The sequence below is a fragment of the Varanus komodoensis genome, unplaced genomic scaffold (genome assembly GCF_004798865.1).
Source record: "Varanus komodoensis strain SLA01 unplaced genomic scaffold, ASM479886v1 scaffold10, whole genome shotgun sequence".
Lineage (NCBI taxonomy): Eukaryota > Metazoa > Chordata > Lepidosauria > Squamata > Varanidae > Varanus > Varanus komodoensis.
This window is the reverse complement of record NW_025335269.1, coordinates 21,956,089-21,984,035: the sequence shown is the minus strand read 5'-3', so window position 1 is coordinate 21,984,035 and position 27,947 is coordinate 21,956,089. Positions and strand designations below refer to the sequence as shown.

Genomic DNA, 27,947 nt, shown 5'->3' with positions numbered 1-27,947 from the left:
AAAAAGTGCTGTTCAGAATACCCGAACAGCCTTCCAATTTATTTTTCCCATGACACTTCTGTTAGAGGGCAAGTCACATTAGAAACATGTGAACTTTTCTCTGGAATTATGCTAATGGAAATTCCAGAAATACACTCCAGTGTTCCTGACCCATGTTCACAGTATTTCTGCTCACACAGCATACAGGGTTTCAGTTTTAGTGCATAGGAAAGGAGTAATTTGTTTCTAAGTGGACCCTGGAAGCTTGGTTCAGGCATAACTACCAACAAACTCTTATTTATTTTTATCTAATGTGTTTATATACCACCTGTCTGGGCAGGAAGCCCTTTGAAGGTGGTTTCCAAAGCTATTTTTTAAGCTCGGGTACAATCATATAGAACAAAATGTTCATACCAACAATAAAATAACAGCGTTCCTTAAAACGTTTTGGTTACATACAGTCAATTAATAGCACTTTCAGTTAAAAGCAAACAATCAGAACATAAGGCATTCTTTAAACAGTCAATGAGGAGAGCTAGACACCCCTCTTAAGTTGAGCCGTTGTGGTATGGCGTTTAGAGTTTTGGACTTGGGGACATGAGAGATCCAGGTCGTAGTCCCTACTCAACCATGAAGCTCACTGGGTGGCTTTGAGCCAGTCATTCACTCTCAGACTAACCTACCTCACAAGATGGTTGTTGAGGTGAGGATAAATTAAGCTATGTAAGCTGCCTTGAGTTCCTCACGAGAGGGAAAAAAGACAGGATAAAAATGTAATGTACATGATCATGTTCTACAATGATAGGGCCACTGCTGAAAAGGCCCAGCAACCTAATCTACTTTATAAACAAGCACAAGAGCTGGGCCTCCATGCTGGACTATAACGTGCCAAGAGGTTCATACATGTGCAGGTGGTCTTCCAAAGCACATGATTCCAAACTGATTAGGGCTGTAAAGATATTAACCAGCACCTTGAATTGAGCCTGGCAATGCAATGTATCAACTGCCAATTATGATGTATTCCCTTGAAGCACATTTAAAATACAGGGGAGCCAAAAGCTTCCAGCTCCAGCATGGTACATGAAGAAGATGGAGCTATTGAGAATAACTGATCTAGTGGCATTCTTCAAATATCCCAACAAATCTTCATTACTGTCTAAGAAAGGCATTGCAAATTCAGTTAACTAGAATTAACTGAACTAATATGATTCTTTGTCCGTGCATGCACACAGACACACACACAGAGTGTTTAAAACTCAATTGTTTCAAAAAGTGAGTTAAAATAAATACCAAAATCAGAACTGGGTTGTTGGTGCCCATTTTTGCCTGCCACACTGCAGACTGCAATAAAGTAAATATCTACTTTACAGATGCTGGAGTCCTTTATATACAGGAAGAAAACAGCAGCTAGGGTGACATCACCATATTCCTAAGTGGCAAAAATTAAAAAGGTTTCTTTAAATTAATAATACATGTGTAGATTGGAATTTCCACAAGATGTCAAAACCAGCTATATTAAGCTGCTTGAACACCAACTAAGTTAAGCTCCTTTCTTATGGTTCCCCTGATTTCTAGATCTTCATTGTACAGCTGAGTCTTTTCTCACTGTATCTTTTCTACTGGAAGTCATCCTACCAGCTTCTCATGTCCCAACTGTTTTGTTCTGCAGAAGTTACCACCCACACTACTCCTATTAGAGTAACAGTGGAATAACAGTTATAATCAAGTGTGAAAGTACAAAAGGATATCTCCCACTCTCTGACACAGCATTTATAAAATAAGGTCTTGACACCAGACCAAAAGTTCAATGTGATGAAATAAAGTACGTGTCCTTACTGAAAACTGCCAGCTCTGTAATATATGTTCAATGCTTTCTTTTTTGAAAAGGACAGGAAGACATGCTGTAGCAACATATAAAATGTTTTGACATTACAGTGAAAATACCAGCAGAAGGTGAAGTACAAATTTATTTGTTTTCCTGCTCCCATCCATGCCTGCAGGCAGGGGCTGTGCTGTTGTGTTTCCAAATCTTTCCACATTTTAAAAATAATAAATTAATAAAAGATGGGGTCACTGTGGTCTGCTTCACTTGGAATGCTTCATTCTGAACAGCACACTATAGCAAATAAGAAAACTGGGATCTGATTATGGAAAAGCCCCAAAAGATTACAGTTTCAAGGTGAAAGCACATGCAAAGATATATATGCTTCAAACATTTTCTAAAAGTTGTTGACATTTACTTTTTCCTAATACAATATCTGGATATTCAGGAAGCTTAACAGTATTGGAGAGGAAAATGTAATTCTTTCTTAATTGCAATAAGATAGATGTTAGTAGACCAGGGCATTTTTAAATGTTTTTCTCCTCACAAAACTAGAGCAAAGCTGTCTTGACAGAGAGGTATTCCAGGAGGAGAAAAGTACAGATATATGATTTTTGCCAGGGAGACTAAGGCCAGAGTGCAACTTTGGGGAAAGTGTCACTACAAATGCATTAGCCTGGGAGAAAGTTTTGCTTTCTAGTCAAATTTGCCTCACAGCTGTTTTGCTTGGCAACAAGCTGAGGCAGGGCACAGAACCAAACTAGGGATAAGCCAAGAAACCGAGTTTGGACACATTACCAAACCACAGTTGAGGTTAACTGAAATTTGTAACAACCCTAACCATACTTTGTTAGCATATATCCAGACCACAGAAAAACCTATACTTCAACAACAACCTTGAGTTCAAGGACAATCCACTTAACCTTTGAGTGTGGGTTATTACGCTGCCTCATTCAAGTCACAGTGTCCCATTATAACTGGCAGAAGTTATTTACTTTTTTATTTGTTTGTTTGTTTAAAACATTTCTATGCTGCCCCCATCACAACAAAGCCTCGGAGCGGCTCACAAAGCATACATAAAACATACATAAATAATAATATAGCAATTAAAAGAAAACAACAACAACAACAACAACATTTAAAAATCCCCGGTGCATTCTTGGCTAAAAATTTTAAAATCCTAATTAATACAATAATTTAGTGATTAAAATAAATTTTAAATAAAAAGGTCTTAGCCTGGTGCCGAAAAACAAATAACAACGGCACCAGGAGGACCTCTCTGGGGAGCGCATTCCATAGATGGGGCGCCACCGCAGAGAAAGTCCTCCTCCAGGTACTCACCCTCCTTATATCATTCACAGAGGGTTCCTGGAGAAGGGCATCCGTTGCTGATCTCAAGGGGTGGGAGGGCATATATGGGCGCAAGCGTTCCTTTAGATATCCAGGTCCCAAGCCATTTAGGGCTTTATAGGTCATAACCAACACCTTGAATTGGGCCCGGACTTCAATCGGGAGCCAGTGGAGCTGACGGAGAACTGGGGTTATATGAGAACAACGCCCAGTCCCCGTCAGCAACCTGGCAGCTCTATTCTGCACCAACTGAAGTATCCAGACTGTCTTCAAGAGTAGCCCCATGTAGAGCGCGTTACAGAAGTCTAATTGGGAAGTTACCAGAGCATGTGTCACTGTCGCCAGGCAGTCGTTCTCCAGGAAGGGACGCAACTGATGGATCAGCCGAAGCTGAAGGAAGGCGCTCCTCACCACCGCCGTCACCTGAGCTTCTAGAGACAGCTCACGGTCGAGGAGCACTCCTAAGCTGCGAACCCTGTCCCTCAGAGGGAGTGCAACCCCATTTAGGACAAGGCCCAAGGCCCCCATCCCGAGGCCCGAGCCACCCACCAACAGGACCTCCGTCTTGTCTGGATTGAGCTTCAGTTTATTGGCCCTCATCCAGCCCATTACCTCGGCCAGGCATCGGTTCAGCACAGCCACTGCCTCACCTGGATTGGTGGAGAACAAGAGGTAGAGCTGGGTATTATCAGCGTACTGATGATTCCGCAGCCCACACCTCCTGATGACCTCTCCCAGCGGTTTCATGCAGATGTTAAATAGCAAAGGGGACAAAATGGACCCCTGCAGAACTCCATGGCATAACTGCCATGGCACAGAGCCATAGTCCCCCAGCACCACCTTCTGAAATCGGCCATTGAGATAGGAGCGGAACCACCGCCACACGGTGCCTCCAACTCCCAATCCCGCTAGCCTATTCAGAAGGATACCATGGTCAGTGGTATCAAAAGCCGCTGAGAGGTCCAGAAGAACCAACAGGGACGCACTCCCCCTGTCCTTCTCCCTGCACAGGTCATCGTACAGGGCGACCAAGGCAGATTCAGTGCCATACCCGTGTCTGAAGCCGGACTGAAATGGGTCCAGATAATCCGTTTCATCCAAGAGTGCTTGGAGTTGTCCCGCTACCACCTGCTCTAGCACCTTGCCCAGGAATGGGATGTTGGCCACCGGTCTATAATTGGCAGCCACCTCTGGATCCACGGATGCCTTCTTTAGGACTGGCCGGACTACTGCCTCCTTTAAAGGGGCAGGTACCCGGCCGTCTCTTAAAGAGGCGTTGACCACAGGAACCAGGTCCCAATCCCGTCCTTGTCTTTCTTAAGTAGCCAAGATGGGCATGGGTCTAGCAAGCAAGTGGTAGGACGTACTTGTCCAAGCACCTTGTCCACATCATCAGGCCGCAGCAACTGAAATTCATCCATTAATTGTGGACTCGACGGCATCGATGGCGTCTCCCCAGTGGAATGTGATTCAATAGCAGAGTCAAGCTCGTGGCGAATCTGAGTGATTTCCTACCTGAAATGCTTGGCATAGTCGTCACCTCGGGCCTTCGAAGGTGGCACAAGATCTTTCTTCGGGCCCGGATGTATCAGCCCTTGCACCACCCGAAAAAGCTCCGCCGGACGGCATTGTGAGGAGGCAATGGAAACGGAGAAGAATTTCTTCTTTGCCATCCTCACCGCCACAGCATAGGCCCAATAATGGGCTCTTAAGTGTGTTCGGTCAGACTCCCCCCGTGATCTCCTCCACCTACGCTCTAGATGTCTCCCAACCTGCTTCATCGCCCGTAATTCAGGTGTATACCAAGGAGATGGGAGAGGACGCTTGGGAGCGATCGTGTCAATAGCCCTGGTCATCTCCTCATGCCACAGTTCAACCAGGGCATTGACAGGATCACCAGCCTTGTCAACCGGAAAATCCCCAGAGCTTCCAGGAATCCATCAGGATCCATCCGGTTCCGGGGGCGGACCAATACAATCGGGTCCACACCCTTACAGAGGGAAAGGCCGCTCTTGAGCTCAAACCTTATGAGGAAGTGATCTGACCATGACAAGGGCATCAAGCTTACCTTCAGGTCACCCTCTTCCTGCCCCGCCGAGAAAACCAGGTCCAGAGTGTGTCCATGGTCATGGGTCGGGCCAATGACATGTTGAGACAGCCCCATGGCCATCATGGAGGCCATGAAGTCCTGAGCCGCCCCAGTTAAAACCGTCTCGGCATGGAGATTGAAGTCCCCCAGGACCAACATCCTGGGAGTCTTCAACACCAGGTCCGAGACGAACTTCATCAGCTCAGGCAGGGAGTCTGATGGGCAGAAGGGTGCACGGTACACCAACAGAATCCCCAATCTGTCTCGGTCGCCCAACATCAAGTGGAGGCACTCCAGCCCCAGCCTCGAGAGGACAGGGAGCCCCACAAGGGAAATAGCAGCTCGATAAACCAGAGCGACCCCTCTTCCCCTCCCCTCCAGGCGTGGTCGGTGCTGGACCAGGTACCCGGGCGGGCACAATTGTGAGAGGGAAACATTCCCCCTTCACCCGCCCAAATCATGGATGAGTGTTGCCTTATTTTGGACCGACCTGGCATTAAGCAGCAGCACCGACAGGCCCGGAGGGCAGTTGACACGTCTACCTGGAACCCGCCGGCTGGGGGAATAACCAGAAAGAGGGACAGGTGTTAACCATCTGTCCCTCCTTCTTCTATGCTGACCCGTTAGACCCCCAACGCCATAATGCCCATTGCCCATCACCACCCCAATGGTGGCAGCCCCGCGCTCCCCAGGCAACATCATAATAAAGCACAAGATGCACCAATTAAAAACAATCTAAAACCAACAATTAAAACCATTAAAACATCTTACTGTCCTCCACCTAGACCACCACTAGCCCACAAATAAATAAAACCAAACCACGGCCAGAGCCTCTGGCCAGCCCAGCCCCCCGCTCGGCCCCCCCAAACGGCGGCCGCTGGCCCCAGCCGCCGCTGGCGCTTTGTGGCCCGCAGGGCCCCTCCCCGTGCCCCACCCCTTCCCGGCGCATCTCTCACACGCGCCGGGAGAAGCAGGCCGGAGCAGAGTCTTGGGCCGGTGGTCCTGGCCTCTGCAGCAGGGCAGCAGCAGGCAGCAGCGGGCGGCAGAGCAGCGGCGGGGTCCGGGTGGCACGGGCTCCGGGCGGCGCGGATGGAGGTGGGCCTGTCTGGCGTGCTGGTTCCTCCTGGGACGCCGGCCTGGCCACCACCGGTGCTTTGTGGCCCGCAGGGCCCCTCCCCGTGCCCCACCCCTTCCCGGTGTGTCTCTCACACGCGCCTGGAGAAGCAGGCCGGAGCAGGGTCCTGGGCTGGTGGTCCTGGCATATTTTAACTTGGTTAGGCATATTTTAACTTGGTAATTGTTAATAATACAAAGAAAATTGGAGGACATGGTTTTTCCAATGTTGCAATGGTTTGTAAGGTACAACAGTCAATGGCAATAAGGAGGAGATGCATGCACTAATGTCCAAAGGGAAAATGGTAGGGTGAAGGAGCCATGTAACTTTGTCTATGCACTGTCTCACCCTGTTTTGGAAGTTTTTTCAGTATAAAATGCAAAGCGTTTAGTTATGAATTATTCCTATTTCCTCTAATCAGATATTTGTGTTCTCAGAATAAAGTTAGCTCTGTCTGTGCCCTGCAATATGTTTACCCCCCACTATCCACATAAGTAATAAGTGTCTTATTTGATTAAAGTCATCTCCATGTGTCTGGACTTCAGCTCTCAGTCATACCATTCTGCAACATTTGACTTTCAGCAAAATATTTACATACGCCAGGTGCAACACATGAAACACCATAGATGATGACATTTCCTTCACATCTGTATGTACCCACTTTATTTTCTTTAAACTGAAGAAAGAATCAAGACCAAAATCCAGACATTTACATCAAGAATAAAACTGACAGAGAAAAGGTCAACAGCTAATACTGAAAAATCTGCAAGAGGGATTCTTGTTTCTCTTGGAAGTTCAAAGCAGTATTCATTAAAAAAATTTCACATCAATTAGATCCAAAAGGATTTTTTTTCAAATCAAAGAAAAGACACCACAAGAATATAAAAATTACATGATAAGTTGAGGGAGATACCAGAACTTATTAAGTTTATTAAGGCTTACTGCTAGTGCTTTGCTCCCATATATTTTATATTGCAGATCTAGTTACTGCCCTTGAACCCCAGTCCTATGCATGTTTCCTCAGAAACAGATCCTAGCAGATGGGACTTACTCCCAGATAGGTATGCACAGGACTGAGCCACATTTTCCTTTATATTTTCTATGGCAGGTGTTGCTTTTATCTTGTTTTCGTGGCTCATGCATTATTTAAGCTTGACCTATATTCAAGTAAGAAGATAATGTTTCAATTCGAAGCTCTCTCACTTAGCATCCTTGCAATCCTCTAGCATATAAGCATAGAACATCCAAAAGATCCCCAAGCCTGACCAGTCACCAAATTAAAGACCAATAGTTGAAGCAATATTAGTTGGTGGCTGCCAAACAAAACTCCAGTCACCATTTCTAGTAAATTACTAGAGTGTTAAAGATGAACCAGAACTTTTAATTCGTGCCTTAGGCACACCTAACTCTGCATAGCACTGGCATGTTAAGTTACTAATGCAGGAGATCAGCTGTTAATTGCCTGTGACTAGACTTTTCTAAAGAATCAACAATAAACTGATAATGGAAAGCGATAGACTAATGTAAATAAGCACCATTTGTGAAATATATGTTTCCATTTCTGTACTTAATTTTACCAATTTAAGTATTATAGAGACCCTGAGGAAAACTAGGATTACAGCTGAAGCAAGAGGATAGCTAAAGTATCAGATTTTGTTTATTTATTTGGTCTCTCATCTCATTCCCCTAGGAGCAGCCCATCAACCCAGGACCTAAGCAGAGAAATCTTCTCCAATTTGGGTTTTAATCCTAGCTGGAGAAGATTTCAGGTGGATCTACTGCTTGCTTTGCTAATGAGATAACCATTTCTGGGCACCCAAAGTGCTCCAGGCCTAAGCATCTGTAATTCCAACCAAGATGTCACCCCTGTATAAAGATAATAGACTTCTAGGCAACAGGAAGCTCCATCTTTAATTCAGATTTTTTTAAAATCCAATGCAAATTCAAGCAGGTAAAGAAACAGGGGAACTCATCCATCACTGCTTACTGCTCATTAATATGTTCTTAACTTACAGTAATAAAACACAGAAGCTATACAGCAATAGTCACTAGGAAGGGTGGTTTTAAGGGCTCCAGGCTAAAATAATTTTAAAAATTAGTAATGTACTAAATCTTTCAAGAGGAACTGTGGTTGGACAGTATAAAACTCTTCTTTTATAAGGAGCAATATAGTCATTTAACACTTAGAAGCAACAAATCTATTCATCATCATTCACCTGGAGAGAATATCATATATTAAAACCATAACATGTTCAGACTGTAAAACCATCAAGAATTTTATGAATACTTGGAATACATGTAAGCATGGATACCAATACATGTAGTACACATATTTTAAATTATTCAAGATAGTCATCTTCTCAATTATGAAATATATTTTCAATTTTTCATAAATCAAATACACAAAAAAAGTCACCAGAAAGAGGTGCCTGAAAACCAGGATCTTTTCATCTGTGCTTAAAAAGTAACTTTATTGTATTTATATCCCCATCTTTTTCTTACAAGGAACCCAATGATGTATGTAAGTGTGGTCTTCTTCCTCTCCCTTTTATCCTGAGAATAAGTAACTGGCCCAAAGTCATGGCTGAACTGCATGACTGAGTGTGGACTTGGAGTTCCAGTACCACACTCTAACCACTACATCATCCTGGTTCTCTCCTTTAATGCCACTAATTTTGAAAGTCAGGTATTTTGGCATGCCAAGTATCAAGCACAAGCATTCTTAAAGGACAAGTATTTGGATAGTGTCCCATAACAACAGTTACAAAATATCTTTAAAGTTTAATTGGTTTTAGGGTGGACAGGTGGGAAGGCAGAAGGCAAAGATGCCTCACTTCTGAAAAGGTTTTTTTCTTTAATGAAATGAGCACATATTTAGTAGATTACAGGGTGATGAACCAGAGCTTGGAAAAGCCAGTAACATCAACAGCTGTAGAAGGCAGAATTGTAGTTCTCCTGCCCAACAGTTTCCAGATGGCAAATGGCAGCTACAGATGGCAACTAGCTGACGGAAATGTCTCTGTGGACCAAACTAAGCCAAGTAATTATCCTGGTCAAAATGTAAACTGAATACAGGTCAACAACCCAACCAGGATCACAAAGGCTTTTACCATCAACATTATCTGAGATATTTTCCAAGATGAAATGGAAAGGGGTATGTCATCATGTTTACTGCCAATCAATTAATTTAAGCTTCAACTACAAACTTTTTCCAAGGTTCTCCATCCCTAATACTCTAGATGTATCCCCATTTAGAGCAGAACTTGGGATCTGCTTGTATGGTTTCTTCAGAAAGGTTTTCACTATTCTGTACTCATTCAGCAGGCCCAGGCTTCTGGAAATTGGAAGGACTGGGGTCAAAAAGATTTATGCTCCCATGATATACTGTTCCCCTTATATTATTTATTAGATTTATATCCTGCCATTTTTCTTACAAAGACCACAAAGAGGCTTCAACTTTCTCTTCCTCCTGCTCTCAATCTTATCTCCACAAAAGCCCTGTGAGGTAGGTTGGGCTGGGAGTCTGTTATTGGCCCAAAGTCACCCAGTTGGCTCCATGACTGAGCTGGAACTAGAACCCAGATTACCTGAGTCCTACACCCACACTCTTAAACACTACACCACACTGGTTCTCTTGTATTGGGCATATACACTACAAACTAATTATTTTGGCATGTGCAAGCAGTAAAGTCATGTAAGGGCTTGGTAAGGGTGGTGGCCATCTATCACAAAATAATTATAATCTACTACAGTGCACTATACTCTCCTCACAACCATAAACCTCAAATGGCAAATGACAGTTACAAACACATTGCTGGTGACCAACAGGAAATGGGCAACATTTTAATAACAAACTCATTCAAACACTCCCTTCATGATTCATTTTCACCTTATAGAGAAATTCTTGCCCCTTCCTGAACTCTTTCTGTTCCCTTCAAAAGAATAAACAAAAAACAGAATATAGCTGTTTCTCCATTGACTCTACATAAAAGCTTTATTCATAAGGCTTATTGAACACATGAACATTGGGGGGGGGAGGGGGAGACCAGGACCAAATCCACTGGTCTTGCCCATCCTCATGCGAAATTCTGACCTAGGAATGCAAATTCAGAATAAAATGCACAGACTGCTTACAGGCATGTAGGTTTGTTTCAGAGACCTACATAAACAGGAGAACTGGGCCAGGGGAACTATCCCAATTTTCTCCCACCTCATGCATTCTTATCCCTAGGTATGTTTTGTGAGTGCCTGTACTGTAAGAATTGTCCTCCCATCCCAAAACAAAACACCCTACAGCAAGAATTACTATTGCTTCTAAATGGAAAACGGCAGAATGTGTAACAATTGAAGACTGGGAAAAATCAGTTGGCTGTGTATGCAGTGATGGCAAAATTAACTAATTATGTAAATGGAAGAGCGATTGAAGAATTTGAAGATACAAGGAAATTCTACTATAGGTAGTTTAATAGGTAGTCGTTATTTGTTTTTCGGCGCCAGGCGAAGACCTTTTTAGTCAAATGATATTTTAATTGTTAATATTATTTATTCATTTTATTCTTTGGCCAGGGTGACTTAATTTATATTGTTAATGTATATTGGTTTATTGAATTCTATTTATTTATGGTTTGTGAGCCGCCCCAAGGCTTCGGCGAATGGGGCAGCATAGAAGTCCCCTAAATAAATAAATAAAAATAATAATTAATATAGAACAAAAGGAAACTCATAAAAACATTGTTGTTCAAAGTCGACTCGAAGTGACTGGAAAATCTGTTGGGTTAGACAACTATAATTATTAAAGTACTGACAGAAAGACAGAATTTTTTGGCTTTTTGGGGAATTCGCAGATTATGAATGTATATGTTATATTTCTGTAAGATCTCTTGGCATTCTTATTTTTCTTTTACACTCCTCTAAACTTTATTTCCTTTAGGAAAAAATGGTCAACCCCCCTCCTTCTGGGTATCTTTACTATATCTTTCAGCTCAAAGGCCAAATTCCATTTCAGAGAAACTCTCAAGGGCCACATGCCAGAGGTTGACAGAACCCACAATATCAGCATATTTTAATTTAAAGCTCTGATTGCCAGTATCTAAGCCTTAGGAGAAGTATTTCAGCCTTACATAATGGGGGAAAGCTACACAAAGCCTGGAAAACCACAGCAAGACACACTAGCAAGGGAAATGCTGGGAGCTGGAAGACTTTTTTCTCCCTAAACATTCATATGATTGCACCCTTAAGAGCTCATTATAACTAAGTGATGTTACGGGAACTTCTAAGTCTAGAGCCTAAGAGCCTTCAGCATAAGAGCCACCAGGACCCCTTTATCACACATTCTGTATAGGTGGGACCAAAATTTTAATTGATCAAAAGAGGGCAACCCAGGACAAAAAGGGAGGGAGGTGGATGATCCTTCAGATAAAATCTGTTTCAGAGAAAATTTAAAAAGTGTTTAAAATCTAGACTAGTCAATAATTTATATTAATTTATTTTATTTTACTCAATATCATTATGAATCAAAAGTTAACCGTTACGTTCTTTTCTGCCTTATCTGATCAACTTGGCATGAAACTTAATTCTAACAGCACTTCTATCCTATGATAATGTGGCAGGCCAAGAGGTTTCATGTCAACTCTGATGATCAACCCTCTCTGGAATGCGATCTTGCCAATCTAAACAAACTGTTTTATTCAGATGTCTCAGAAACATCCTAATTATTAATCAGATCATCACCAGGAAAGAATAGACCGGTTAACGGCCCATTGCTCAGGAATGAACACAGTCTTGTTAAGCTTTGAATGCATTTACTGTACTGAGTAACTCATGAAGCAACAATTACCACTGAATTACTGAAAAGAGCTTGGAAGGGCAGCAGCTTCCATCACTGGGGACTGGCCATGTGTCTTCTGAGCCAGGATGAGCCACTCAAGGAACATCGAAATGATGGCACAACATTCCACAACAGCCTCTTGCACCTTTTCACTCTGGACATTTGCTATTTATAATGCACTCTTTATGACTACCCTGGACAAACAGGTCCTAGATCAAATCAAGCCAGATCGTGCCTTGGAACCAATGATGAGGCAATTTGAGGCCATTATGCTTCGTGAAAGGGCAAGAATACAGCTAAGGAAAGTTAAAGGCAGAAGAGGAGAAAGATCAACTGTGAGATGGATCAGTTCCATAAAGTAAGCCGCAGTCTTCAGTTTACAGGACAAGACATGGCTGTCAAGGAGAGGACATTTTGGAGGGCACTCATTCCTAAGGCTGCCATAAGATGGAGACGACATGATAGCACATAACAGCAACAACTCCTCATGCCATTATATGAAAGGCAAAAGCTTACATAAAGTCAGCACTCTACCAAACGAGCTGGGTATACATATATTCTAACTTTATAACTATTCTTTATTTCTTTCACAGGAGTTGTATAACAACCATATTCAAAATAATTCAGTTCCCTCTCCATTGAAGACATCTTTCAACTGTTGAAAGCAAATAGTCGCAACCTCCAGAAGAACACATTACAATAAAATTATGTATGATGGAATGGCTTACTAATAGCAACACTTTGGCATATATGTGCATGCTTGATAGATGGATAATATTTGCATAAAGAGACCAAGCAGTCAAATCTACTACTGTCTGCCATCCTCAGTAAGACAAACTTAAGACAATTACATGCAGAGAACATATCAGAAGTGTGATCAAACTAATGAACTGAAGGAAGCATGTATCTCACTGGAAGTTGTTACCAAGGAAAACTAAATATGTGAGGAATGTGTGTGTATATGTGAGAGAGAAAGAGACCAAGAGAGAGACTGAGACCTGCCCTATCTCAAACACTGGGGTTACCAAGGGTAGGAAAAATGTTTAGCTTTCTACACAAACTGATGTCCTGAAGTGTATACTTTTATTGTCCCGCTGTAAGTGAACAGTTGCCCTATTCCTATGAGAGAAGATAAAGCATGCTGCTAGGACACACAACAGTGGTGGCAAAATTTTTCCCTTGCACCTGCCTGGGAAAATGAAAGACACTAGCACAAGATTAAAAGAAATGGGTATACTTTAAAAGGGTTTAATAGATCTAATGGCTTAATAAAAATGAGCTATATTGAAGATTTTGTTAAGATTTTAAAGCTGCTATAAAAATACCGACTATGGCAGAAGAAGGCAGCACACACATTTTTAAAATAAAGTGTGTTGCAAGTAAAAACCCTCTTACTTGTGGGAAGCTGATCTAGTCTTGATGGAAGCATGTCAGTAATATCTGAAGCAGGCATCTGACTTGAAACATGTTGAGCTTTAATAAAATGCTTTTGGGTATGCCTTTGAGCCTTCCCCTTCTCTTCATTCCCCTACCAGAGTGTACCATCTCAGGTAGCAAGAACCCACAGCTGGGAAGGTAGAAACAATGTGATTCTGTAATTCCAGATCTCTTCATCAGATAAGACATTACAAAAAGCAAGAGGAACAAGAAAAAATATCCAACTTGCTTCCCATTAGAGACTTTAGCAATAAATGGATTCTATATACCCATGGAAGAGAAGACCATTTAACTAGACATCCAGTGTGCTGCCTTGCATATTAAGAATGGTATGGTGCTTTCTACCTTGGCCCAGTGCCCCCAAAGCAGTGGCTAGCTGAAAACTAAGTTTCCCCATCTTGAAACTTGTTTGCATTGAAACTTGTTCCCAAAGGATTTTCTCAGTTGCAACCAATTCCAACTCTAAATAATTGTGCTCATAAATTAGTGTTGTACTTGGTAGTAAGGAAAATCTTCAAGTCTTTCCCTGTTTTAACTGTCTCATAACAGACTCATTTTACCTGGTACAGCTGTTTCCAAATGAAAACAGACATAGCCACTTTTAAAAATTCGTCCCAGTTCTTGAAAAGGAGTAGCAGCCAAAACTTTTAAAATACTCTATATTTTTTCACAGTTTCCAATATAATAATCTTCAGAAAGTCTTTTCAGTTGAGTAGACAGGCTTAACCCAATGCCCAGAGACTAATCCTCTTAAAACTTCCCTGCCTCCTGCATTTAAATCTAAGAGGGGGTAGGGAGGGGTGAGCATTGTTCTTTTCATGAGAACTCTGGAAAAGTAAGTGGCATGCATTTAAAATCATTAACAGGAATTTATCAGGGTGACAATATTTCTATTAGGAGCCCCATAGACCGCCACCCATAACAGCATCACTTTGGCAAAATTATACCCAAAAAGATCAATCATGCAGATCACCAAAAAAAAAAACCCCCCGGATCCTCTGCATAAGATTTCCTATGCTAGGCCTCACTGGAAATAATTTTACTGCAAAGAAGATCTATTAAGGAACAACACCATGGTCCTTAGGCATGTTCTGAGAGGAAAAGTATGCTCACATATCCCTAGCAGAGGCTGGAAGTGAATCTCAGGAGCAGAATACACCCTTCCCCTGACTCCTTATAGTTAGAGGTGAAAGGACCATGCCAACCACTCTCTGAGGTCAGAAAAGCAACTTCAGGGAGGGAAGAGCAGGGGGATGGGGGAGAGACCAGAGATGTCAGAATCCTGAGCCTCTTCCAGCAGCTTCTCCTTCTGAAGTACTGTCAGTAGACAGGCACATAAACTGCCTCACGAAAAATGCAGGGGAGGAGGACAGGGAGATGAAGATCTTCTCCACTGCACTGGATGATGAGAAGCCTCCAAGTTTAAAGGCTTCTGATTATTCAGGGGTGCAATGGATAGGACTGTGCCCTTAACTGATCAGTCAGAAAGTCAAATAATAAGAGGAATTAAGATCAAAAGGGGATTGCTGTTTATTTTTGAGGTTATTTTGGCAGTGGAATGAGAGAAAACATAATTTTTTTCTTCTAAAAATATATGCAAGCTTTAGGTTTTTCTCACATTTCCAAAAATATGCTTAGTACTGCATATATATTACCACATCTAAGCAATTTCAGATGATTAGAATAAAATAATCTTTACACGTCTGTACTTTTTATTAATCATTTAGCTCAGGAGTTCCTAAACCATTTAGTTCGGTAGTTTTCAAACCACTTTAGCCAGCCTTCTCCAACCTGGTTCCTTCCAAGTATGGTAGACTGCAACTCCCATAGTTCCTAAGCAGAATGGCCAATGCTGGCTGGGAATTATGGGAATTGCAGCCCAACACATTTAATGAGTACCAAGTTGGTAATGACTAGCATTAATCATGACAAGTAAGACCACACAATGTAGCTAGTAGCTGTGGCAACACAAACAGTTCATTCCACAGAAGTCAGTAGAGCAAACTGGTGACTTAGTGACCATACTCAGTTGTCCTTAAGGCCACATTTGGTCTCTGTGGATGCATCTGAGAAAACCTGCTCTAGGTTACAACTTCAGAAGTGACTCTAATATGACTGGGAATAATTATACTCAATGGCATACTTACTGGCATTAGTTCTACTAGTGTATTGCTAAGTTATATGCCACTTTTGCCACTCTTGGCCTAAGTGCTTGCCTTCAAACTGTCCATCCTGAAAAATATGCAAGCCTTTTGTTGTGCACATGTGGAATACAGTTCTTTTCCCCTGATTTTGTCATGCCTACAATTTTCTCACCTAAATTTGAAGGCTCTTTCTCCAAGATGTGTACTACATTTGATCTTGGCCACAGAGTCAAGACATGATCCCAGATATGTAAAATAATGATTTTTTTCAAATGAGCAAGGGGAGACGAGAAGGGGAGGAGGGAGAGGAAATCTGCTTCATGGAAAAGCAATTTGGCAGCCTTTTCTCATTTTCCACAGACTCCATTACACAATATGTAGAAAGTCTGGAAAAGAGCCTTAAAGCATCTAAGACAGACATTAAAACCCCCTAATAATAGTGCAGCTGGTGTTCCCTGTAGAGTGATCTCACCAACATCATGTGACTATTCTTCCTTCAAAAACTTGCCACAGCAGGAAAAAGGAGCTGAAAGTCATTCATTCACTCACTCACTCACAAAACACATTTATTTGCCTTGTGAAGTAACTTCTACAGAGAGAAAATAGGCCCACAAGCATATAGCAATATATATATTTCTTTTGAACTTTTCTATATTTGAACAATGACTTGTAATTGACATTGTATAAACAAAAGCAGATCTCTTTGAGTCTAGGCATATTAGACTCTAAGCAAGAATATAAAATTCCATTAGTTCCCACCATAGTCATCCAGAAGTCAGTGTTTTTGGCAGAACTCACCCATGATGACAACTGTTACAATGTCCTCCTCTGCCAAGAGGTGGGGAAGAAAAAAAACAAAAGCAGGAATTATTATTTTACACCACTGCAGAAGGAATCACTGCCTGGGATTAGGAAGTATTCCTAGTAGAAATGCTTTACAAAACACCAGTCTTCTTAACACTAGGGTGTTCTGAGAGACTAACTATGCAATCTTATATTCACATCTCATTGTACATGGGGTTGCAGTCCTAATGAACAGCTACTGAAGGCTGGCTGGCAGAAAGTGTGGGAAGGTTTTGTTTTGACGTGTTTTTTTCAAGTTAGCTTTGAGAAACTGTGATTCTAAAGATGCTTTCTGGACCAGAATGGCATTAATTTGAAGACCAAGGAGCCCCAATTAATAAACTATCTTACAAAAAAAGGAAGCCAGCTTTTTCTTCAAGGTTATACTCCATTAGGAAAGCACAAAGAAGCCAGTGTTAGCAATAATGATTTCCACAGTAACTTTAAGATATCTTCAGACTGCCTGCATGCCTACTGCACAAAGAATCATCATATGGCTAACCTTGTGATTAACTCAAATGCATTCTTCGAGTTTCTCCTAGGAGTCAGAAAAGCCATGAATAACAAAGAACAGAGGGTAAAAAAGTTGTAGAAATAAACAAATGCACAGCAGTGTTTCTCTATTAAAATGCATTTCCTTGAATATGCATGGTTGCAATTTCCCATTAGTCACTTACTATACAATTATTTTAAGCACGTGTACATGTTGATCATCTTAATTGTGTTGAAAACATAAGATAAAATCACAGAAATGTTTCAACTGCCAATTTAGTCCTAAAAATATAATTTATTATATGTGCTTTGTTTATTACACAAGTAGATAAAATGAACCAGCCAAGCACCTAAATTCTAGTATAACTTTGCAATAAACCAATTTCTTTGTCATCAAATTAGTGTATTTCCATGGGTAAAATATGTACAATTACCTTCACAATATTAATATTTATAGGAATAACTTGTTTTGTGCCTTTAGATTCTTTGATCAGCGAAACCATATTAAGGCAGAGAACACTAGTATTTGGACGATAAATGCCCTGGTATATTTATATACTGTTTACAAGCAACATAAATCACAATCTTATGGTTGGAGAGGATACATTAGCAGCCAAATTCTCTGTCTACACTTATGCAAAAGGAGGTCTTTCATCATAAGAAAGCAAAAACTGCTGTCTTTGCTATTTCACTCATAGCAAAGATAACACATTCTGGGAGATATACTGGTGACATACTTGCAGGAGGTTTAGGATCCACTGGAACAATGCCTTCCCATTTTCCCAACATGTCTCACAAATGGGAGAGAAAGGCATGATGGCTCTGGACATGGCATAATGTCTGTGCCAAGAATCTCCACTGTCCAAGATAGGAAGATTGCTGGGCCCATAAAGCTTCCCAGAATCCAGGTCCTGCTGCTCTTAAAGCTTCAGCAGTATTTTAAGTATTGATTGAGTCCAAACATTTACATCAGTCTACAATCCATGTCTGTAAGTATTTATTACTGATGAATAAATATGATACACAGAACCTTAGAGAAAAATGGAACACTGAAATGAAACACACCTTCTTCTCCAAACAATGGAGTGCTTCATTATTAGCTATTTTGCAAGGAGTCATGAATCTTAGGCTATGCTTAATGCAGCAAAAAGTGATACTTCAAGTATACTGGATGCCACTTCATCTCTTTGATAAGGGCTTAACTAAATCAGCCAACTGTTCAATGTGTTCTGCTATTAATTCTTCTCATCTTCATATATTTTTGTAATGCCCAGTGGCATCTTTCATTTGAGACATCATAATAATTTGGATAAATAATTTGATGGAAAGTTCTTTAATATTTAAGGATACACATGTTCTTTTGAATTACCTACCCATCTCTTGGAATTTAATACAAGGTTACAATACATGGATTTTCAGAGTCCTTTTGACAGCTAAAATTCTAACAACATTGCAAAGCTAAGCATCCATCTGCACAAACATACAGCAACTGCTCTCTCAAGTGATCAAAACAAACACTGAATTGGGTGATAAAGTGTCAAAGGCTCCTCACTAATTCCAATATAATGGTGTTTCCTGCAGTAGGGCCTATTAGAAACATTTTCTGAAAATGCTGCTGTTTAAACATAACAGTATTATGGGGGGCAGTCTATGGGTCACTTAATCCATCAGTTTTGGGGACATGGGCTACTTCTATTTCTAAAAACCTAAGAATGCTGCATTCATCAGTTGTTACCATGATGTCCAAACTTGTTCATTAGTGAATCAAGTCAAAGGTAACCTTGGTTTGTTGTTACCCAGGGTTGTTTAACTCACTACCACCCCCCCCCCACAAAATAGCCAGGCTCAGTTAACAACTATGAATGAGGCATTTGTTGGTTGTTGCTAGAAACTAGAAGCAGAGTACATCCCCACTGAACTATTAATTCACAAACTGCTTTTTCAATTATATTGAGCACCGTATCAGAGATCATGTTTGATACAAGTGAAATATTTCTAAGATGAAACCTTTTCATGTCTTACATTAAAGATGGTAGGAAACTTTTCTGCCCAGAGAGCTCCCAGGAAACCAGCAGGCAAGACTATGAACAACAAATAGTATAAACATTTTTGGGGTGGGGGGGATCAATTCTGAGTGCTAAGCAACTAAGGCTGCAATCTTACACGTGTTTACAAAGAAAAAAGTCCTAGAGTCACTGCATCCCTCAACTAGCATGTCTGGCTGGGTCATGCTGGGTGCCGTGGGCCTTTTTTCTATCTAAACTTTCATAGAACGTGCACGCTATGGATATAAATCCCAGTGGGCTCAACAGGACTTCAAATTCAATATAAGAGCAAAACCAGCAGAACACAGAGGAGCGCAAACAGAAAAGCACAACTGGGAAATTGGGTATTGACTGGTTGTTTCTGGCACTGTTTCAAGAGAAACATCTGTGACAAACAGAACAGGCTACAGTAAATACAGAAGGGGATACACAGTCATGAACCCACAAACCCAAAACTGAGTCAATATGAAATAGAAATTGAAGTCTGGAAGCATTTTTGCATTACAATTCCAAGCTTCCAATCAAAAATGAACAGACTCCAGGATTCTGACAGATAGCAACAGAGTTGGATTAAAATGCCCAACTACGCAGGCTTGGGAAATCTACACTGGATAAATATTAGAAAAAAAAGATGTGAGTCAGCTTTAGAGTTTAAAGGTTTAGGAATACGCCACAAATGCAAACAAGTACATTCATATTTGTTTTGTTTGTATGATCCTTCACATTATAGGATAAACAAAAATTTTCAAATGATTGTGCATGTGCACATGGCTATTATGTCAAAAGTTCCTAAAAATTACAGTTATATAATGTAATTCTAAGCTATTGTGGTGTTTTTAATGATTTTATGAACTTCATTTATAAAGGAGGGCTGAAAAGTTCTCAACCCAACCAAGAAAGCAAAACAAACACAAAAACAAAACAAAAACAAAAGATACAAAAGTGGCTCAGGCCTAAAACTTTCAGCCCCACCCTCACCGTACAACATACAAAAGTCACCAAGTTTAACTTTTCTCCGACACACACATGCAGTTCCACATCCCCAAATATCTGAAAGTGGTCACTATGCATTAATCCACAAATTGTGCTTTTACTAGCAAGTGCAGAATTGGTTTATGCACAATATCACAAATTGGGTATTTCAGTTATGGGTTATAACACAACATTTGGAATTTTAAAAGTTGACAAGTATTATTTTGTCCTAATGGGGGACAAAAAGGGATCCTCCTTTTCCTGCATTTCCTTTACTTCAAGTCTATACCCCTAAACATTTGCCTAAATTATCCCATAAAATCACCTGCTATGCTTAAGTTAATCACTATCTTGAACAGATGAGTTTCAGGAATGATCTTCTCATGCTGAAATTGCTGAAACAAACATTTCTAGGTTGCAATCTAAGATAAATAGGAAGTGGAGCCTTTAAATCTCTCCACATATTTGTGCCCTTCTACTTCAGTCTTGATGATTCAGCTGCTGCCTCCCTCTCTGGAACTCTTAAGCTTACACAGTGAATTTTAAAGAGATGACTTTTTCAAAGTAAACCAAGTTCATCATTCTTTTCTGTTAACAGCAGTTTCACAAAACTGTTACTTTATTTCATGATACCCCCATGATTGTCTCAACACTATGGGATTTTATAAACTTTCTGCCAAACTTCAGAATGCTGTAATTGCAATATTACTTATCTAGCAAATTTATGCCCTTTTCTAGCACAGTTTAGGGAGTAGGGGAGAACAAAATAAAGGCAACACAAAGTTTCCTACAGGAGAAAAAGGACATTTCAACTGAAATGCTTGGCCTGATGAAGTTATTCTTGATAAAAACTTTCTGACTCAAATTAAATCTTAACACAATCACTTGGGAGTAAACATCGTTCAACTCAGTGGGACTTAATTCCAAATAAAATGTACAGGATTGCACCATACCTCTAGATTTTATGCTTATCCAGTTAAGAGGCTTATTGATATCCTCAAGATTAGCCATGAAATAATGCAGATAATCATTTTGGCAGAGTAGTCTCTGTAATTCAGCAGAGATTGCTTGGGGTTTTTTGCCCCAACCTAAGAAAGTTTTCTGACTATGTAAGATGCTTTCTCCATAAGCCACTGCATGATTCACTTTGTTGTATTTTCCATACTGCAACGCTATCATTTTTAAAAGAAAAAATTAAGAATTCTCTTTCTAGTCACAATACATTTAAAATAACTTATAATGGAAGAAGGCTCTGTCAGCACTACAGCGACAAGACCAGGACACCTAAATATCTGAAACGTGGAATGTATTCTAAGGGAACCCTAGAGGTATGTACTCTATGGTCAATTAATTTTAATTTTCACCACTCTGCTGTGGGGCAGCCCCCTCAAATGGATGAAAAGGACAGAGCCCCTGCTTTACAGATCTACACCATGCACCATGAAACAGGCTATATCTAGGGGTGTCATCAGGCAGGCTTTCAATTAGAAGGTGCAGGTACAATATGTCTAGCTCTTAACACCTGCAGCCAACCTGCAGTAAAGGTATTATGTAGTGACGAATGTCACCTAGTTAGACTTCATGATTAAAGGCTGACAAAGCTTTTATTGTTCACTGTTGTGATGTAAAAAATGATAGATACTCAATATGCTGATGACACACAGCTCGGTCTCCCCATAACAACTGAATCCGAAGAGGTGTGCAAGTCCTAGTTAAGTGTCTGGACTCAGTGGTGGGCTAGATGCAGGCCAAAAAACTGAAGCTGAAACTTAGTGAGAAGGAATTCCTGTCGGTGAGTAGTTCCTAAGACTAGGAGATATACTGATTACCTGTTCTGGATATGGTTGCACTCCCCCAAAAGATCAGGTGCATAGACTGAGGGTTCTCCTAGATCCATCACTGTTGCTGGTATCTCAAATGACTGGTGGCTTTGAGTGCCTTTTACTATCTCCAGTTGGCTTGCCATCTATGACATCTATGGCCTCTCCTGGACAAGGATAGCTTAGCCAGTATCAGGCACTGGTCACATCAAGACTGGGGGCTGTCCTTAAGCTAGAGGATGCAGCAGCTCAGCTATTGTGAGGAATTGCCTTGTTTCAGCATGAGACTCTTTTGCTGAAGGAACTGCACTGGCTACCAGTTCACTACCACTCTAGTTCCTTTCCCAGTAAAAAAAGACTGCATCTGGAAGTAGGTGTAAAGGACATTCCTGCCTGCCTCTTTGGAACAGGAAGCAAGAGAGCTACAAGAAAGAATAAATGGGATTAAAGTTATGACTAACATTTCAGAAGGGTATGAAATGTTATGATAAGATTGTGATATTATGATAAGACCCAGTTTATGGAGAACAAAGCAAGAATCAAGAAGACCCCTTAAAGTTTGTGGCAACGTAGACATCTAGGGAAGGGAACCATTTGAAAAATTAAAAGCCGCTAATGGTATGTATTACCTTTCATCAAGAAAATGCCCTTACCCTACAAAAAAGTATTTATAGCTGCTGCCAATAACTTACACTTCTCTAGAGGGCTAAGCATCATTAGTGATATATTACCTTTACCTACAAAAAAGGCTTTATTTAGGAGGATGAATAAAAGAACAGAGATGGGCAAACATCTGATAGTCCAGTGGGCAGCTTCCAGTGGAATCCCCCAGGGCTCTGCCACATGATTCTGATGGCTATGCAGCAGCAGCAGCAAAAAAGCCACATTTTCACTTTAAATCAAAGTACACCAGAGCATGCACCTTGCTTTAAAACAAAAAAATACTGCTACTGCATCAGCTGAATTTGGTGGCAATCTGGTTGCAGAAATTTGGGGCAGTGGGGAACACAAAAAAGGCTGGAGGGTCACATGTAGCTACAGACTGTGTGTTGTCCGCCCCTGGAAATGAAGAAAAGGACATTAAGAATTTTGGCTTCAGTCACTATTATTTGTCACCAACAACAAAAAATATAGGATGGGAAGCAGGGGACTGTGAGTCACAAATGAGCCAGTAACAAATCAGGGTTTCAATCTGGTTTCTAATCCTTTACAGGATCCTGCTCATCTTTAACCACTATGTATGCTGCTGCTGTAGCAATACAAATCCAATACTCAGTTTCTGAGATCTGACAAGATCAGGTATGTTCAGGGTGCTATGGCTGTAGGCCCCATACCTAACTGTGGCTAACATACAGACTTGGATTTGCTCCCAGTCTTGAAGCAATGGGGGAAGGAACATGGCCTGATTCCAAACACTTAACTGGCTAGGAATACATCTCTATAAGCCCATTCTATTGTTTGTGCACATCATCAGAGACATTGTTCATATAGAAAACTACTTCAAATCTGCAAGTGAGGCCTGCAATGCATGTTTAACTTAAGTTAAAGGAAGAAAACACTATAGTTTCTAAACTAGACTTAAGGTCCTTTGATCAACAGATATTGAAGAAGACTGACAGCCCAAACTGTAACATATTGTATTAATTTGCATGATATTGAAGCCTTACCTGATGCTATTATTCAAATAAAGTCAGCACACTTTATTCCACATTCCAAGTCACAGTTCCTATGGAAAGCAACATATCTTTTTTTACACACTTCTTAGGAAACCTTGGATAATTTTTCTAGACCACATCGAAATGGTCTAGACCACACTGGGAGCTTAAACTAGTACTGTTTGGTTAACCAAGCCTTAAGCTGGCACAGGCCATGGAAGCATCCACAAAACACTAGAGTACAGTAACCTGAATCACATTCATACTCCAGCATCACACCTTTCTGTGTAATAAACATTCATCTGTTTGCAAAAACTGTATTCCAAAGTCCTTTGGGGAAATAGTTAATACAATCTATATCCTTAGGGCAATTCATAAATCATGCATTGTGGGCATGAGGGAGGAAGGCTGATGAGGGCTGTCAAATGTGAATTCAAGCACTTACAGACCTCTGTAGCAGCAGACAAATAATAAACAGTATCATCTAGCAATTGTGCATGTCTTAGCCTGAAATTCTGGACCCCTCCACCAGGGAATTAAGTCCCAGTGAACTTTGTGAAACTTATGTCTGAGTAGACATGCATAAGGATTTCACTGTTGTTCTGCATTATTAAAATGGCAGCAACTGTTTCACTGCAGTTAAAAAGAGTCCCTATGTTAATAAAGGCTAAGAAATTAGTAGGCTCCATGGTTAGTAGGTTAGTAGAAATTAGTAGGCTCCATGGAAAACTAAGAAATTAGTAGGCTTCATGGTTGCATTTATCATAAGCACAAAGAAACAGGCCTTAGCTGCCCAAGCAAGGCCTTAGCTCAAGCACTAAGACCAGCACAATGACCCCCAAAGCATCCTCATTATTAAAAATCAATTCAAAATTTCCATCCTTGAAATAAACAACTTGTGGGACCTCTTTCAATTTCCACAAACACTTATAGTTCTTATGATTTTGGAGGTCATGACTGAACAGTAACTGCTTTGCATTATATATGCTTTTAATGGCTGTTTCTTTCCTTTAACTGTAATAGAGTGAACTGTATCTTTTACAAGCAACAATCAAGGGCTCAAGTACAACATTAAGGGCTCAGGTACAACAGCTGAACACTTCTGCAATTGGATTACTAGTTTTACATGACATTTTCATGTTTGTTACTGACCATCACCTGCACTTAGTATTGCTAAGTGTAGGCTTCAATACTATGCATCTAATCATAATCTTAAAAAGTAGAGGCTTTCCACCTCTGTGAATGATTGGCAAGGTCTTTTGCAACCAAATTCTTAGGTAATCAGGCATCAGCTGTACTGAGTTAGTGTCCGATGCTAAAGAACATGTCACAAAGCACAGGCACAGTTCTGTCTGTTTCAAGCAAGCCTCCTGAAGGTCAGCCCACTGTCATGCGGTTCAGGCAAACTAGGGCTCGTGGGAAAACACTTAGGCGGATCCTAACCATCCGGTGACACGTTCCGCTTGCGAACGAAACTACCCCCCCCCCGCGCGCGCTCGGCCCGTCGCTTCCTGAAGCTGAAGGAAGGTGTTCTGCCTGTCTGCAGTCCGAGCTCTCCCTTCCACATCGCTCCTACCTGAGCCCTCGCGCAGGAGGCCAGAAGAACCGCGCAGGCGACGACAGGATAGCTGCGAGCCACCCACGCCGCCAAGGACACGAGCCGAGAGGAAAAGAGCAAACTGCGCCGCTTTAGCCAGTAGAAAACGGCAACTCGATTCGTCCCTCGCGCAGCAGCCAGCGCGTGACTCGGGCTCTCCCGCGACGTGAGCGGAAGGGACCCCCGTATCAATAAATAGCACTCACCAGGCGCAGGCTCTCCGGAGCAACGTGCAAGCGCCGCCGCAGCCCCACAACAATGGTGGCGCGCTTGCAAGCCGTCCGCGCGTTACTCTGCCCAGTGTGCACGGATCCCCTTGCGGGCGTCCTGTGTGGAGCAGCACATGAGCGGCGCGGCCGGCGGCGGTTGCGGACCAGCTACTTCCTCCTGCTCCTGCTCCCCCTTCTCGTATGCCGCTCGCTCGTCTTCAGCGCCGCCGAGCTGACCCCGACCTCCAGCCGCTCTCCAGAGGCGCCCAGGAAGAACGCAGACCCGGCAGCCAGGCGATCGATAGGCACCTTCCCGCCTGGAAAAAGCCCTCCTCGGGCTGCATGCATGCAGCCGGCAGCCGGCTCCGCACGTGGGACGGGAAGAGAAAGCCCAGCTCCTTCAGAGAGGCGCTGCCGTTCCCGGCCGGCGCAGGATGGCGCTGTCGCTCCCGGGCTCGCTAGCGCTACGTGCCGGGATCCCACGCCCCTGAGGCTCGCGGAAAAAGCCGCGATCTTCAAGTGCTCCGTCCTCCGCTCCAGGCCCCCGTGACGTTTCCCATCGGCGAGCGGCCCTTGGCCGTTCGGCGGAGGATCTCCCTCAGGCCCTTCCCGCCTCCCGCTCGGCCTGGAGCCCGTCCAGAGGGCGATGAACGCGGGCGATGCCGCCACCGGCTGCTCTTCTTGCCGCCAGCGGGTTTTTTTGCCGGCGGGGCGGGCCCGAGGTTCCTCAGTTGCAGGCCCTTCCCTCCTCTCCGGCTATTACCTCATCGCCCAAGCCCCGCTGCCGGGGAGGGAATGCCCGAGCGGGGCCTGGAGTTTCTAAGCAACTGGCGCCGATACACCAACAACAGCTGATCCCATTCGTGCTACATCATTAGAACTCTGCCAAACTTAAAAATAAAATAGCGACCTTCAAAACGGCGTCCTTTTCCCCAGAGCATGATGACAGTTAAGGTTGCCCTCAAAAGTTAACTTTTGGTATGAATTAAGTTTGGCCAAGCAACGTAAGGAAATGGGGAAAGCTAGGCAAAAGGGGTGTGTGTGCTAGAACGTAAATTGTGAATAAAGCATTGTTTGAAGGATGGGAAGTCTGAGGCCTTCCAGATTGAATGAACTACCATTCCCATCGTTCTTGGCTTTTAAGAGCACTCGTGTGGCCTTAATGTGTTTGGGACTTCAGTGCTCATTAGCCTCAAGCTGATCGATGGTCAGCAATGTTGGGTGTTGTAACACCAGGAAGGCACCCCTTTGAGGAACCCTGGTTTAGTGCAACACGTAAAACAAAGCAAAATTAAAATGAATACAAAAACTTTAACACACTTGGAATAAAATTATGTTAATATTCCAAGACAGAGGCTCTGGGTAGTATCCAGTGTTGGTCCTAGATAGGATAGACATACTAAAATAAATGAGGCATATATTAGTCATGACCAATTGAAGTTCCATTCATTTTGATAGGTCTACTCTATATACTCTTGTGGAATGTCACAGGCAGTGCTGAATATGGATATATTTAAGAATGAAGCAGTCTCACTGACTTCATGAGAAGTTAAAATATCATCCTATATTTATGGCTAGGACATAAGATTTATCTTTTTTCCAGTTGTACCTGCTTCAAATTTGAATTGTCCCCAGTTTGACTGGTTTGTAAATCAGGATACCTGTATCCTAAGTTCAGTCTAAAACTAGCTAGAGACATTGATTATGCTTAAAGTGGTACAAAAGGAGAATCCTCAGTCTTTTAATTATATGTATTTATGGGAGAGTCTTGGGAATCAAACAGCTATATTCTCCCAATTCCATTCCTTAAATACCTAGGCTTGCTGATGAATCTCTGACTGGTTCGAAAGTCAAACATTGTAACTAACAAGTTAAAATCAATCAGAAAACATGGAAAAACAGTTTTTTTTATTTTGTTTTCCTCTATAGTTTTGTGTACTGCTGTAGCAGTTTCCAGAACTTTCCCAATGTTTTAAATAAATGTTAATTTAGTTTTAAAACAGGTCATGTGATGCAGCCACCTTTCTTCAGTTCAACAGTGGTTGATGCAAAAATGCTGAATATACAACAAATCCGCCTGCAACAAAAGGAGTCTCCATTCCTCAACTGCAGGCATGCAAGAGAAGGGAGGTTACTGATTGATGGGGGGTGGGGCAGAACTGGTGATGCTGTTTAAGTCCTTTGGACCATTGCCAGAATTTTATATGTATGTGCCAGAATCTTTTAAGTAAAATCTGATTGTTTTTTCCAGGAGCAATTCCACTTAGTGAGCTTGCTTGAACTGTAACCCTTACATATTTATGTGTAATAAGGAACCCCTTCTTGTGTTCATCCTACAGTTTACTGCTGAGAAATAAGACATCCAGTTTCATACCAAAGATCACTACCTGAGCACTTCTCTGCCTGATGTACATATATTTTGTTGAGTCAAAGTTTGCTCTACACAAGTTTCTGAAGCAGGGTGCATTATGAAAGGACCACAAATGTTTTTTAACTGGTGTGGACTGGTGTGGTTAGAGGGTTGGACTGGGGACCAGGGAGATCTGGGTTCT

The 27,947-nt window shown here is 41.9% G+C and overlaps 1 protein-coding gene across 2 annotated transcripts in view; it reads right to left on the bottom strand.

The window, feature by feature from the left end:
• TRAK1 (trafficking kinesin protein 1) overlaps window positions 1-26,020 on the bottom strand; it is a 248,056-nt gene extending 222,036 nt beyond the window's left edge. Inside the window, exon 1 of one of the 2 annotated variants that reach the window (XM_044456429.1) lies at window positions 25,393-26,020. The gene's annotated coding sequence lies outside the window, so the exon portion shown is untranslated. Of the gene's footprint in view, window positions 1-25,165; window positions 25,367-25,392 lie in introns of those variants that run through there. The other variant, XM_044456438.1, reaches the window with a different exon arrangement.
• Window positions 26,021-27,947: the final 1,927 nt, after the last annotated feature.